The sequence below is a fragment of the Lepidochelys kempii genome, chromosome 18 (assembly GCF_965140265.1).
Source record: "Lepidochelys kempii isolate rLepKem1 chromosome 18, rLepKem1.hap2, whole genome shotgun sequence".
Taxonomy (NCBI): domain Eukaryota; kingdom Metazoa; phylum Chordata; order Testudines; family Cheloniidae; genus Lepidochelys; species Lepidochelys kempii.
In genome coordinates, this window is record NC_133273.1 from 12,393,141 (window position 1) to 12,407,559 (window position 14,419).

A 14,419-nucleotide genomic window follows, 5' to 3' on the forward strand; every position below is an offset into this window, starting at 1 on the left:
TCCATTTGTTTCTCTCCCATACATTTAACCTCTAAGAATTAAAACAAGAAGTCCTAGGAGAATACGAAGATTTTCTTGTTGTGGACTTGGATTCAACAATCCCTTACACAGAGGGAAAATCCCAAAAGATTTCAACACTTGCAGTTTCAACTATAGCAGACATCCTCATAGTGAGGAGTCATTCTATAATAACAACGGGGGGGGGAGGGGCAGGGAATATCAACATCTCTAATAAAGTTCTACACTCAATATCTGCAATCTAAACAAAAAGAAAGTAGAAAAACAGACCAGATTTTCTGATTTGAGCAGGGAAGGGGCTTTTGCCTCAATCAGCTGTGCTATTGAAAAGTAATAATTTAAGTACAGTGTTTTGGGGGGTAATTAGTGACCAGCTATAGGAAGCTGATTCACCTTGGGCCATTAACTCCAACTGGTCATTTATCCCAAACAATAGCAAGATCATTATTACTATTACAAAGTATAATTTTGAAAAGAACCTTTTGGGCATTTCTCCATTTGTTTTCTCCCTGTATTAGATCAAATTCTACTCTTAGCCACCCTGGTATAATTCCTGTGGAGTCAGTGGAGTTACTCCACGTACCATTGGTGTTAATTAGGGAAGAATTTGGCTCTTCGTAGGATTTACCTGTTGGTCACTCCTATCATGAGGTTACGTTTTTCTCCAAGATTCCATTTCGTCTGATACTAGGTTCTCCTGTAAGTTACAAGCAAGCCATATCCAGGTGTCCAAAACCCCTGATTCAGGCCCCAGAAAATCATAAGATTGGCTTTAAGATCATGGGATTTTAAAATATTATTTGCTTTCTGGCTTCTGAGCCTCCTGGGTGCACATTTTCAACTTTTCCTCTGCAGCCATGAGAGCTACCTACTTACTTTTCTCCTAAATGAAAGCTGAGTGTCTCACATCATCACATGACTCCAGGAGCTGGGGCTTTAAGAAAAACACCCCATATTGTGAGATATGTGATAAAATATTGAGAATTGGCGACATTGAAGAAGATAGACACGGATCCAAATGAGAAACTTGCATTTGAATTCCCCCTAGTATGAGGCGCTGCCTCTGAATTAGGGACCAAGCTTTCTGAAGCAGTTCAGATTTGGTCCATTATGGGGAAAGATTTAGCAGCGTTGATCTGAACCCTGATCCAGTGGTTTTTGGTTTAGCCTCAGCTCTAAAGTGAGGATGGCTGCATCAGGCATAAAGCAGTTGTATGCAAGTGAGCCTTTAGCTAGAATATAATTCAAAAGAGTGTATTTCCATTTTGTTAGTAGAGATTTTCTTCAGTATGAAGTTTTCTTTATGGAACTACTGAACTTTTCCCTCTGCCACCACATAAATTCCCCAACTCACCTTCCCTTCTTCTGATGACCACCATCCTTCTGTTCTCCACTCACTGGAGATCTGATCCAAGGCCCATTGCAGTCAATGGAAAGTCTCCCATTCACTTCAGTGGACTGGGATCAGGTTCTATAATTAGTCTGCAAAAAATACCTAGATCTGGCTCTGGTCAGAGCCAGCACTGACCGGAGAGGCCTGGCTGCAGTCACAGGTTGCACAAAATTATGGCACACATTCAATGAGAGTTACCCCTTCCCATCTTAATTTAGGCCTGAGACTATTTTTTGGAATGGGGGTGGGCAGTAGAGAACCTAGTTAACACCAAGGAAAAGGAATCTTCATGTTTGGTTTTAACTTTAATGTAAAAAGGGGGGTTGATCTATGTACCCAAATGGTCATCACAGTCTCTTCCCCACAATCTTTCTACTGACTTTATAGGCTGACCCTCAATGAGGCTGTTGCTATTTGGCCATCGGAAAGACATGCTTTGCATGTCTGAACGGCTGATATCCATTAGAGGGCCAATGTTTCTGTAGCTAGAAGCACACTGACATCAACAGAGATTCTGGCCCATTGTTTTCGTGGCTGACATTAAGCATGACGTTATGTATATTTTATTTGCCTTTTATTGTATCCATTCATTCATTATTTTGATTTCAATGAAAATAAAAGCAGGTGTAAAAAGTGCCAGACCTTTCCATCTGAATCACAAGAGCTGGGACTGAATTTAAAAATAAATGGCTGTTACAAAATGTTGTCATTTACATAGAGTTGACTTAAGTAGGGAAGTCCTCTGATCCTATTTTTGGCCTGTCAACTAATAATCTTAGCTTATATGTAGAGATGAAATTACCCTAATATTAAGAAAGGAGAAGCTGTGTGATAGATTTTTTTCTTTCTTTCTGAGCACAGTAACATCAAAACCAAAAACACTTCCTGAGTCAAACTGAAAAATGAGAAAGCTGACTGAGAACTCAGGGCGCTGTCAGGAAAGAGGCTGCTGGGCCTTCCATGAAAGACACCACCACCATGTTGCAGAATTACTATCCCGAGAGGTTGACTGAGAGATAGGCAACCTCAGAAGAAAGATCATAGCATATCTGATGCTTTCGGTAACCCTCAGACTCCCCCTGACCAGACCGAGCCTCTGGAAAAGAGCAATCAATTTACATTTTGTGCTCTCTACTAGGACAGTTTCTGATGCCGCTTTATTTGTTGCATGCCACGATCCTACCTCGCCATCGCTTCTGATTTATACCCTTGCTGCAACTGGAGGAAATGCTGAGTCACCATCACAGTCAATGCTGTGAGCCGATCAACCATGATAATCAAACAACTGGGAAGAATGTTGAGGTGGGGGAGGGTGAGGGGAGAGCAAAGCTATCACATGAAGACTTCAGCCCACCTGTAGCTTCCCTTTACACTCCTCCAGCCCTGGCCTCGCCTACAACCCCACACGCAACCTCATGCCTGTACAGGAGCCTTCTCCAGGGCAGCTCCTTATTTCTGGTACAACCCGCCTGTCTCCATCTTATTTAAAACTGAAACAATTGTTGTGTTTTATTTTTTATGATGCCAGTGGAAGTGAGCCCTACGGCACCAGGGCTGACTTAGGTCCTCCTCAACCTCACGCTGCTTTGAAGTCCTATAGCACGCACATGCGTCAGTGGGGCTGTGACGCTGTCCTGACCGCAAAGCACAGGGAGACCACTGGAAAGCCACTGGTGACAAGAAAGGCCTTGCAAAAGGCAGGAAATAAAGGATACGCTTTCCTTTGGCTGGCAAGTTTCTAAGTGCACGATATTTTAATATGAGGTGGCCTAGGAGGTTCACTAGCATTTCCAGGAAGCTACTCCTGCATCCACAGGTGCTGATTTTCATTTTTCTGGGCGGGTGCTCCACCCCCACTCCACCCCTTCCCCACCCTCGTTCCACCTCTTCCTCCCCAGAGGTCCTGCCTTCACCCCACCTCTTCCTGCCCCTGCTCTGCTCCCTCCCCTGAATGCTTCCTGCCCGTTGCTGAACGACAGATCGGTGGGTGCTGAGCACCCCCAATTTTTTTCCCATGGGTGCTCCAGCCCCTGAGCACTCACGGAGTCGGCGCCTGTGCCTGGATCCATCTGGAGCTAGAGTCAGGGCCATCCATTCGGAGCCTGTTCAATCTCTTTCAGTTAAGTCAGAGAGAACCTGCTCCTAGGATCTATCCTGCTCAAGGAATAATCTGATTCTGGATCTAGCCTAGAACTTGGGATACATGGGGTCAGTTCCCTGCTTCAGCAATCTTCCTGGGTGACCTGGAGCAAATAATTTAAGCTGACTTAGTTCCCTCATCTATAAAAACAGGGATACTACTTCCCAACCCCACAGGGCTGTTATGAAGACAAACACATAAGAGACTCTAAGGTGCTCAGATACCATGGAGACAGACACCATGTAAGTACCTAGATAGATATTCTTGGTATAACAGATCAGCAGGTCCCTTCCGATTAGGGAAAGTGAAAGCCTGTTCTAGGTATGTGCCCAGTACAGGAATAAAAGCTGGTTTGCATCTGTGAGTCAGAGAAATTCTACGGCTGATTCATGAAGACCCGTTCAGGACTAATATGGTCCATCAAATGTACTTTAGTCTACAGGACCTGATGTCAGTCCCTATATGGTTATCATACACAGAGTTGGTAGCGTACCTATTATTAAGGCTTCCCAATGCTTCCCCAATCTTGTTTTCAGGTGCTTATAACTTTGCCAAACTTTAACTGTTTGGCCTGAAATTTTCTATGCTGTCTGCCTTAGAGTGATTCTTTCTGGGAAATTTCAGCCCAAACCGTTCAGCTGTTTCTGAGAATGTGGATGAGGATAAGATAAACCATAACTGTTTGGCCAGTGTTCAATTTTTCAACAGCTCCAGCACCCACATGCTTTGAAGCAAGGCATTGAAATTTGACAGCAGGGTGGTCCTTGTGTCAGGGACGTGTCTTTTACCGTCCCTGTGAAAATCTGTCCAAGTCACAAACCTTTGAAAAATTGCAGGTTGCACGCGTGCAGTTGAGAAATCGCTGAAGACTCCATTCTGACTCAGCATGCTCCATCCTCTTGCTGCTCAGTGTGTGAGTGGACTGCACCTGCGCCGCCCCTACGCGTCTCCGAACATTTGAGCGCTTGACTTTGCAAGTTTAATAATGTTCTTTTAACATTGTTTTTTGCATGTAATATATGTACCGCTCTAGCTCAGAGGTGGGCAAACTACGGCCCGTGGGCCACATCCGGCCCGCGGGACCGTCCTGCCCGGCCCTTGAGCTCCCAGCCCCTCCCCTGCTGTCCCTCTGCCCCCACAGCCTCAGCTCGCCGTGCCACCAGTGCTCTGGATGGCAGGGCTGTGAGCTTCTGCCGGGCAGTGCGGCTGGCTTCGGGCGGCGTAGCTGCCAGTCCTGGTGCTCTGAGTGGCATGGTAAGGGGGCAGGGTGTGTATGTGAGGGGGGTGGGGGGAGTTGGATAAGGAGCAGGGAGTCCCAGGGGACAGGGACTCGGGGACGATTAGATGGAGCAGAGGTTCTGGGGGGCCAGTCAGGGGACGGGGAACAGGGGGAGTTGGATAGGCATGGGAGTCCCAGGGGGGCCTGTCAGGGGGCGGGGGAGTGGATAGGGGTCGGGGCAGTCAGGAGACAGGAAGCAGAGAGCGTTGGATAGGGGGTGGGATGCCGTGGGGGGCAGTTAGGGGCGCGGGTCCCGGGACGGGGCAGTCAGGGGACAAGGAACAGGGGGGGTTGGATGGGTGGGGAGTTCTGGGGGGGGGCAGATAGGGGGCGGGGGCCAGGCTGTTTGGAGAGACACAGCCTTCCCTACCTGGCTCTCCATACAGTTTCAGAACCCTGATGTGGCCCTCAGGCCACAAAGTTTGCCCACCTCTGCTCTAGCTTGTTAAATAAAACTGAAATCCATCTCCAGCTGCTTTAATATAAACCTTCCAAGTCTGTTCTAGATTTCATTCTCAATCGTTGGAGGATGCTGCTCTTCCATTAGGAACCAGAATCAAGCTGGTAGGCAAACACAGGACCTCAAAGACATTACACAGGAGAGCTTAAGTAAGCAAGTTCTGGGAAAGCTGACAGCATGAAAGAGAGATTCTGCCCAGGGTCAGGGTGAGAGGTGAATGGGTCTGTGGCAGAGCCCTCAGTTTATTGTCCCTGTAATTTAACTAAGACCTAGGGCCAGATACTCTGCTGGAGTAAAAAGAAAAGGAGGACTTGTGGCACCTTAGAGACTAACTAATTTATTTGAGCATAAGCTTTCGTGAGCTACAGCTCACTTCATTGGATGCATGCCGTGGAAAATACAGTGGGGAGATTTATATACACAGAGAACATAAAACAATGGGTGTTACCATATACACTGTAACGAGAGTGATCAGGTAAGGTGAGCTATTACCAGCAGGAGAGAGGTGGGGAGGGGGGCGGGAATAAAGACTGGGAGTGGATGGGTCATTACACAAAAGTAAAACTATTGCCCCATGTTTATTCCCCCCCGCCACGTGCTGCTGGAAATGGCCCACCTTGATTATCACTACAAAATGTTCCTCCCCCCGCCGCCACTCTCCTGCTCGTAATAGCTCACCTTTCCTGATCACTCTCCTTACAGTGTGTATGGTAACACCCATTGTTTCATGTTGTCTGTGTATATAAATCTCCCCACTGTATTTTCCACTGAATGCACCCGATGAAGTGAGCTGTAGCTCACCAAAGCTTATGCTCAAATAAATGTGTAACACTCTAAGGTGCCACAAGTCCTCCTTTTCTTTTTGCGGACACAGACTAACACGGCTGCTACTCTGAAACCTGCTGGAGTAAATTCATACAGCTTCATTGAAATCATTCTAATTGACACCAGCAAGTATTTAACTGCTAAAACTCACCTGTCAGTTAATCGGCAGTTTCAGAATATACCAAGCTGGCATTTCAGGATGAAGCACCCTGTGCACAGACACAGAATTACCCTGGCAATGTCAATTAGCTACTGTTTGGGCAGCACCTTGACGACGTTAAGTGCTAACAAAGTGTTATTATTTGTTGCAAATGAAGCACGCTCCAGCTGCTTACATGCCTGGGAAGTAAAACAGGGAAACTGAGAAAGCACCAAGAGTTCCCATTCTGTTTCCATTCAGAATCGAATATATTTTGGGGAAGGACAGTCTCGTGGCTAAAGCACAGGACTAGGAGTCAAGAGTTCTGAGGGCTCTTCCTAACTCTGACACACACTTGCTGTGTAACCTTGGGCAAGTCACTTCTCCTCTCTTGACGGGAGTTCCTCAGCAGCAGGCAGACCTCTGTGATCTGAACAGCTGCTCTTTCTTGAATGGTTCCTAATTCATGGTTATCTGCTTTACCTGAAACCAAGCAACTGATGTGTTCTTGGCTCTCAGTTTAAGAGCAGCAGCCCTAGGTCCTTGCCAAAGCCTCTTCAAAAAGCTTCAGACGCAACCAAGCTGATCCCATATGTTACCAGACTGCTGGGAGGGGATCCAACCCTTAAATCGCCCTTTTAAGCACCCCAGAGTCTAAACAGAGTCCAGGCACTGCCGCGGTCTCAGGGCCTCTAGACATGCTCTTGGACTGCAGATCTATTTGCTACCTCCTCCTAAGAGCTTAGATTACACAGCCCAGCCCCTGGAACCAGTGTGAACTCCCCTCCCACACAGTAGCTTAAACATATCCTCTGCGAGAACTCCACACAAAGATGTGAGCCTTCTGGCTCACCCATTCAAAGGAGACATGACAGATACAGTATGGTCACACGGGGGAAGGCTGGAGGTAGTGTGGGGTCTTGCAGTTCAGTGAGGGAAAATGAAGGCAATCAAGGTCATGGAGAGATTGCTGGGGGGGAATAGAGAGGAACATAGCATATAAATCCCTCTCTGGAAACTGGGATAGTAATACTGACAGGGGTGTGGTGACACTTCCAGCTCCTCAGATGCAAGGAGGTATAGACATGCAAAGTATTGTTATATGAAATAGATAAATGAGATTGTATTTCAGGGCCATATGTTTCTTCTGCTTCTGGGTCTATGGCTGATCCAAATCAGACCTGAGAAAGTTACCTTTTGTCAGACAAGCTAAGCTTCTTCGGTGCCCAACGCTGAGAATCTGGACACAGAAAACTCTAGGAGCTGATTCTCCTCCCTCACGATCAGGAGTAGCTACTTAAATTATACCAGGATGAGTGGAGAATCAGGCCCCTAAGCCTTCTGATGAAGTAAAGCAGCATCCACCATTAGCTAGGAAATGGGCTGAATGGAGGGTTTCAGTGGCGGGTTTCTCCCACGCTTTCAGATGTTCTACAATTCAAAAGCGAAGATTGGTGTTCTGGCCACGAGACTGCGACAGAGTCTCAAGAGATGAAAGCTGCCCCCCAAATCAAAGTTGGTAAATCATTCCAAAAGCAAGCCCTGGCTAGAGGTAGGGGTTGGTAGGGCTGAGTGAAATGTATCAAAGGGGCTCTGTGTGGCTGTGACAGTCATTTCCTGACAAGCTGAATACTACATAACATAAGTAGCCCAGTGCTGCACACTCATTCTTGGTGCTACTCGGAGGAATGTATTGCTGACGGGAAAGCTTAATGATGAAACAACTCTCAAAATATCTTACAATAATCCCGGAGGCAGACAGCAGGCAAAAGCAGACAGAGTAAACCCGCTGGCAGTGTCGATTGCTACCTCGGAGGAACAGAATGGAGTTTAGCCCTTAACTGCTGAACATCGGCTCTGTACTGACTCCAACGAAAAAAACATCATTTACCACACCCTGCTCATCCATTTACTGGGTTTCCCATGCTATGGGGAATAAAGTGTGGCCACATACATTCAGACAACCCAGGGTGGTACCCTAGACCTTCATCGCCGAAGCAATTGTACTAAAGGAGAACTCCCGCAGCTGGCTACTACATTTCCTGTGGCCAGCCACCAGCATACCTAGCCATACTCACACGCACTAAGCCAATGTATTCCACGCAGTGTAAAAGGGAAGTTAAATGCAAAGGAAGTCCATGCTGGATCTCGCCCTGGCCACTCAGGCAAGTGATGGAACAGATGAGCGGGTGTAGTAACATCTTCCAATTCCCCAAAATACATGCAATATTTTTCTACTTCACAGTGGATAAAATCCTGAAAGCTACTCTGCGCCCCATGTGTTCCTCAGCTTGCGGCCGTATTGACTTCTACTGCTTTGCCCCTCCGTGTTGTGTAGACCCCAGCTGCCTTTAAATTTGGTTCCAGGAGTAGTCGTGGGCAGGGATCTCCTTGGCAGCATGTATCTGCCTAGGAAGGACAAAAGGCATGGGAGCCAAGATCTAGGTGGAAGCACAGGGCCTCTCAATGGGCAACGTGTCCACCTGCAGATCCTACATGATTCTATGGGCTGAAATCTCACCTTCTTCCTTGGGAGAAGTGGGGGGGGGGTCAAACCCCACCACAACAGAAGAATTCCTAGATATCTCTGCTCTTTGAAACTTACCTCTGCACAAACCTAAAAGTAGCATCAACTGTAGCTATCACGGGACAATATTCATCTCCCAAAGCCTGCTTATGGCAAAGACTGTTCTGGCTTAAAAGAAGAACCAAGAGTTCCTCAAACAATGGAACAGCTTAACGTTGCCTGTGTCATGTATTTGCTTAGCCAACTTGTTACACCACATAGGAAAGCATGGGAAATTTCAGGAAAATTTGGCCTGAAATCCAAATACTACAAAACTATCATAACCTTTCAAACCCTAGTTCTCAGCAAGCATGACCAAACATTTCAGTAATCATCTCTCCCCCACCATGCATGTCACTGATGTTTGATTAAAAACAACCAGGATTTGTTTAAGCACTGGAATCTCGTATGTGATCAGCATCCAAACCTCATCGGTACTCACTCTTTCTGACCTCAGTGGAGTGATTGTGAGACACCACATAAGAAGGGAACACTCATTTCCCTTAGCTACAAGCCACAAGAGAAGATGACCTGAGCTGTTCACTGGTGATTGAACACAGGAGTGTGGTCATGATCGGAAGAGTAAAAACAAAACCTTCTTACCAGAAGATTAGTCTCCTCTCGGCAAGTTCAGAGTCAGATCTTCTTACAAAAATATAACGTTTCGATCAGGTTTTTTTTAGCCCTCTTGACCCTGGAGAGCCGACTGGACTCTCCTCTGGCTCATGTATCATCGACATCAGTTTAGTTCCAGCAGCAGAGTCTCTGCAAACAGTGATGAGGCATGGGACAGAAAGAGCAGGCTGAATTTGCAGAGGTGGCCATTAGGAAAAAAAAAAAAGATATATTTTTTTTTTCCTAACACATTTGATCTAGCAACACTAAGAGACAAAGTCATTCTACAGTGTCACTTTTCAGAGTGCAACCACACTCTAAAATAATCTAGGCATCAGTCAGGCTCCTGTAGAAAAAACAAATTACATACATTTATTATAATGCGTGCCATTGCTACACATGTACAAAAAAAAATCATCTGGTCATCTACAGGGTTAATATAAAGTTCTGGGAAAGCTGACAGCATGAAAGAGAGATTCAGAAAAGTAGCACACACATCCTTAAAGCAGAAACCTCAGATTGCTCCCTAAACCAATCCAGAGAGAAAGCAAACCAAAGGGGGTTAACGTGAAAATTAATGATAGTAAGAATCTCCTCCTACTACAAAGGCATAGGCTCCAACTCCGTGGGTGCGCCGGAGCTGGAGCACCCATGGAAAAAAAAAAAACGTGGGTGCTCAGCATCCACCAGCCGCAGCTGTTTGGTGGCTCGGGGAAAGGCTTGGGGGAAGGTGGAGAGCAGCCAGCGGTGGGCAGGCAGGGGCCTTGGGGAGTGGGGGTGGGAAGAGGCGGAGCGAGGGCAGAGCCTTAGGGAGGCGGCGGAGCAAGGGTGGGGTCTTGGGGGAAGGGGCCGAGTGGGGGGCTGCGGCCTTGGGGCGGAGCAGGGCTGGAGCACCCCCAAGGAAAAATAAAAGCCGGCACCTATGTTCAAAGGTGAAGCGTGCCAGAGCGGACTGGGGTCAGCAGATCGGGAGCCTTGTGAGGAACTAGGCTCAAAAGAAAGAAAAAAAGACTTCATCTGATATGGTGCCATCTGTGGAAAGCTTAGTTCCCACATGCACACACAGCCCCTGAGAGCACAAGAATGGGGATAACTGGAGGCCAGGGTAGCACGGGGGCAGGATTGGAGGGTTCTGTGACTAACGAGGGGGAAAAAATTAAGTCTCCTACAAAGATTCACCCCTGCCGTTGAGGGCCACGCCAGAGTATAGATCCGGATGCTTGGAGCCAGCAGGTCCGCATGAGAAAGTTCTGCGTAATGAAATACGCTGGGGAGGGAGGAAAGGAGTACTTGTGGCAGACATTTGGTGGTCAGAGGGTGGTTCAAATAGTCAAAAGGGCTTGGCAGACATTTTGAAAGCTACTCAGTATGCAATGACGGGCCATATCCTCAGCTGGTGTCAATCAGCATAGCCTCGTCGACATCAGTGGAGTTATGCCCATTTACACCAGTGGAGGATTTGGCCAACTAACTGCAATTAGTCAGTTACCAAAAGGCTAAGAGAGTCTTATTCTTACCCAGAACTCGTTAATTCCATGCTGATAAACAGAACTGTGATTGCAATCATGCCAACATAAATCCAGAGTAATGGCATCAGTATCAGAGGAGTTACTCCAGTTTTACCCCATGAAAATGGGATCAGAGCCTGGCTCCTGAACATATAGTCAGGTCTTGTACTTGGGAAGGAGATCCCAGGACACAGTCAGAGAGGCATGAGAGAAATCCGTGTCCAGCCCACTCAGCAGAGGGTTCCTAACCCAGTCAGCATGCGCAAGAGGAATAATCCGGAGCCTAGTGCAGTTACTGAGAGATGAAACAGTTTCATGACCAATCTAGCAAAAGAGGGGCCAGAGAGGGATCTGGGGCCCAGTTCAGCTAAGGAAGGAAAGAAAACGGTCCTAGGGTCTGGTCTGGCTTTGGAGCCTCATCCTGTTAATGAGGGAAAAGGGCCCTCCTGATGCTCAAGAAATTAAGACCCTTTTGGGGCCTGGTCCAGTTCACGGGAGGAAGGGGTTCTAAAGCTCACTTGGGCAATCAGAGAGGATTCTAATGTCCAACCAGGCCAACAGGGTATCATTGGACTTGTTTCCACAATACCCAGGGTAAAAAGTTCCACGAGTGGGCAGCGTTTCCAGACTGCTGCAGTTAGGAGGCAAGGGCAGGACAAATAGAAACAAAATGCAGGGCCAAATTCAGACTGGCTGTACGGGGGTGCATCTCAACTGATTTATGCCCGCTCTGCCTTTGGCCCAGAGGTTTCTTTCATATACGGGAGCCACATGAGATGGGGAAAGGAAAAATTAACTTTCCAAAGATGATTACGTCTCCATTTAACTTTATTCAAACTCAGCTGATGGTTGGGTCAGCGGTCATGGAGTCCTGAGTCATACAATGCAGCCTTTAGTCATCCAGCCCAGATTCTCTAGTCCAGCTCAAGCATTTGCTCCAGCAGAGATTCTGCTCCATCTTGCCATCTGCTCTGCAATCCTTGTCCTCAATCCTGTCCTGTCGCAGCAGAGTAGAGCACAATCATCAGAAAAAGTTATACCTCACTCCCCTCTAGGCCATTACTTCTCGCCCGTGTCATCCACCACCGGGAGACTCTCATAAGATTCGAAGTCAGTGATGCTCACGGGAGGTGGGTTAGCGTTGCTGGGCTTTGAAACGGAGAGATGTTCGAATTGGGGCAGGAAGCCAGATAGCCTCGGGCTGCCTGGACACTCCTCCGGCTTGCACATGATGCAATCCAGCAAGGAGCAGGCCTTCTCCTCCCAGAATTCACCAGCCTTCAGGTTCACGGTGACGTTTTCAGCCGAAACCACAAAGTGCCGGATTCGCGCCTGTTTGTGTAACTCGCACATGCAGACCCAGGGCTGCCAACTGTTCCAGTGGAAAAGCTGATCCCCTGTGGAGAGTCAAATCAGATACATGGGCAGGGAAGGTGGGTGTCAGGGTTCCGTCCCCACTCTGAACTCTAGGGTACAGATGTGGGGACCTGCATGAAAGACCCCCTAAGCTTATTTCTACCAGCTTAGGCTAAAAACTTCCTCAAGGCACAAATCCTTCCTTGTCCTTGGATGGGTACTGCTGCCACCACCAAGTGAGTTAGACAAAGATTCAGGAAAAGGACCACTTGGAGTTCCTGTTTCCTAAAATATCCCCCCAAGCCTCTTCACCGGGGAGGCTTGAGAATAATATACCAACCAAATAGCTAAACCAGATTCTTAAAAAAACAGAACTTTATTATAAAAGGGGAAAAAAAAGTAAAAGAAGCACCTCTGTAAAATCAGGATGGAAGGTAACTTTACAGGGTAATCAGATTCAAAACACAGGATTCCCCTCTAGGCAAAACTTTAAAGTTACAAAAAACAGGGATAAACCTCCCTCTTAGCACAGAGAAAATTCACAAGCTAAAACAAAAGATAATCTAACGCCTTTCCTTGCTTTACTTATAATTTTTGTAATCCAAGATTTTATTTCAGGCAGGGTTTTAAGAGATGGTTTTTCCTGCCCCTGGTCCCTCTCTGGCTCCGAGTTAGGAGCCAGAGAGGGAAAGCAAAAACCTTCCCCCACAGATTTGAAAGTATCTTCTCCCATTATTGGTCCTTTTGGTCAGGTGCCAACCAGGTTATTTGAGCTTCTTAACCCTTTACAGGTAAAGGACGGATTTTATGTTACCCTTAGCTGTATGTTTATGACAAGCTCCCCAAATCACAGACAGTGCTGGACAGCCTGCTCCACACTGGCTGTGATTTCTTCCTGGAGCTCTAGGAGAAAACAGAATTAATAAGACACATGCACCTCTGGATATACTACTGATTATATAAAAACTAACAATATTTTCCACATTTCAAGGATGATTTTAACCAGTTGATTCTGGGAAACTTTCACGGGAGAGTGCATCAGCCACCTTGTTAGAAGCTCCTGAAATGTGCTGTATTTCAAAATCAAAATCTTGGAGAGCTAAACTCCACCGAAGAAGTTTTTTGTTATTGTCCTTGACGGTATGAAGCCACTTTGGTGCAGCATGGTCAGTTTGCAGGTGGAAACGCTGTCCCCAAACGTATGGGTGTAGCTTTTCCAGAGCTTACACAATGGCATAACATTCCTTTTCGCTGATTGACCGGTGGCTTTCCCTCTCAGACAGTTTTTTTTGCTGAGAAACATGACAGGACGGTGATTACCCTGTAAAGATACCTTCCATCCTGATTTTACAGAGGTGCTTCTTTTACCTTTTTTTCTTTATAATAAAGTTCTGTTTTTTCAGAATCTGGTTTATCTATTTTGTTGGTATATTATTCTCAAGCCTCCCCAGGAAAGGGGGTGAAGGGGCTTCGGGGGGATATTTTAGGGAACAGGAACTCCAAGTCGTCCTTTTGGTCAGGTGCCAACCAGGTTATTTGAGCTCTTAACCCTTTACAGGTAAAGGAGGGATATTATGCTACCCTTAGCTGTATGTTTATGACAGTGGGAAACAGAGAAGTTTGGGGATAGGCAGAAGTGAGAATAGGCTATGGAAGCGGGAGAGTTCTAAATTGCAGACATTACTGGGAAAGCAGCAGTATGCGACCCATAGGATATGATCCTACACTTCTTGGAATCAGTGGCAGAGCTCCCATTGACGGCAGCGGGGGCAGGACCATGCACTGTGCTCAGAAGGGCGGTAGAGATCCCTAAGAACTTAGAACTGGGTAGGGGAAGAAAGAGACCAGAGGATTTTGAAACATGTAACTGAGAGAATGTCTTAATGCTGCAAATGCACCCAGATTGTGAGCCACTCAGGCAGCTAATGGATTGGTTCTGGCATGTTGATCACTACTTCTAAGACTGAAACAGGATTGAATAAGGTTGTATGAAAAAGGCCAGTGAACTTTGCGATGGCAAAAATGGTCAAAGGCAAAAGCCCTGTAGATGGAAAACTTCCATCCACAGATGGGGCAATAAAACATTCGCCCACTCCTCCATGCTCCTGTGCCCCCTCTCT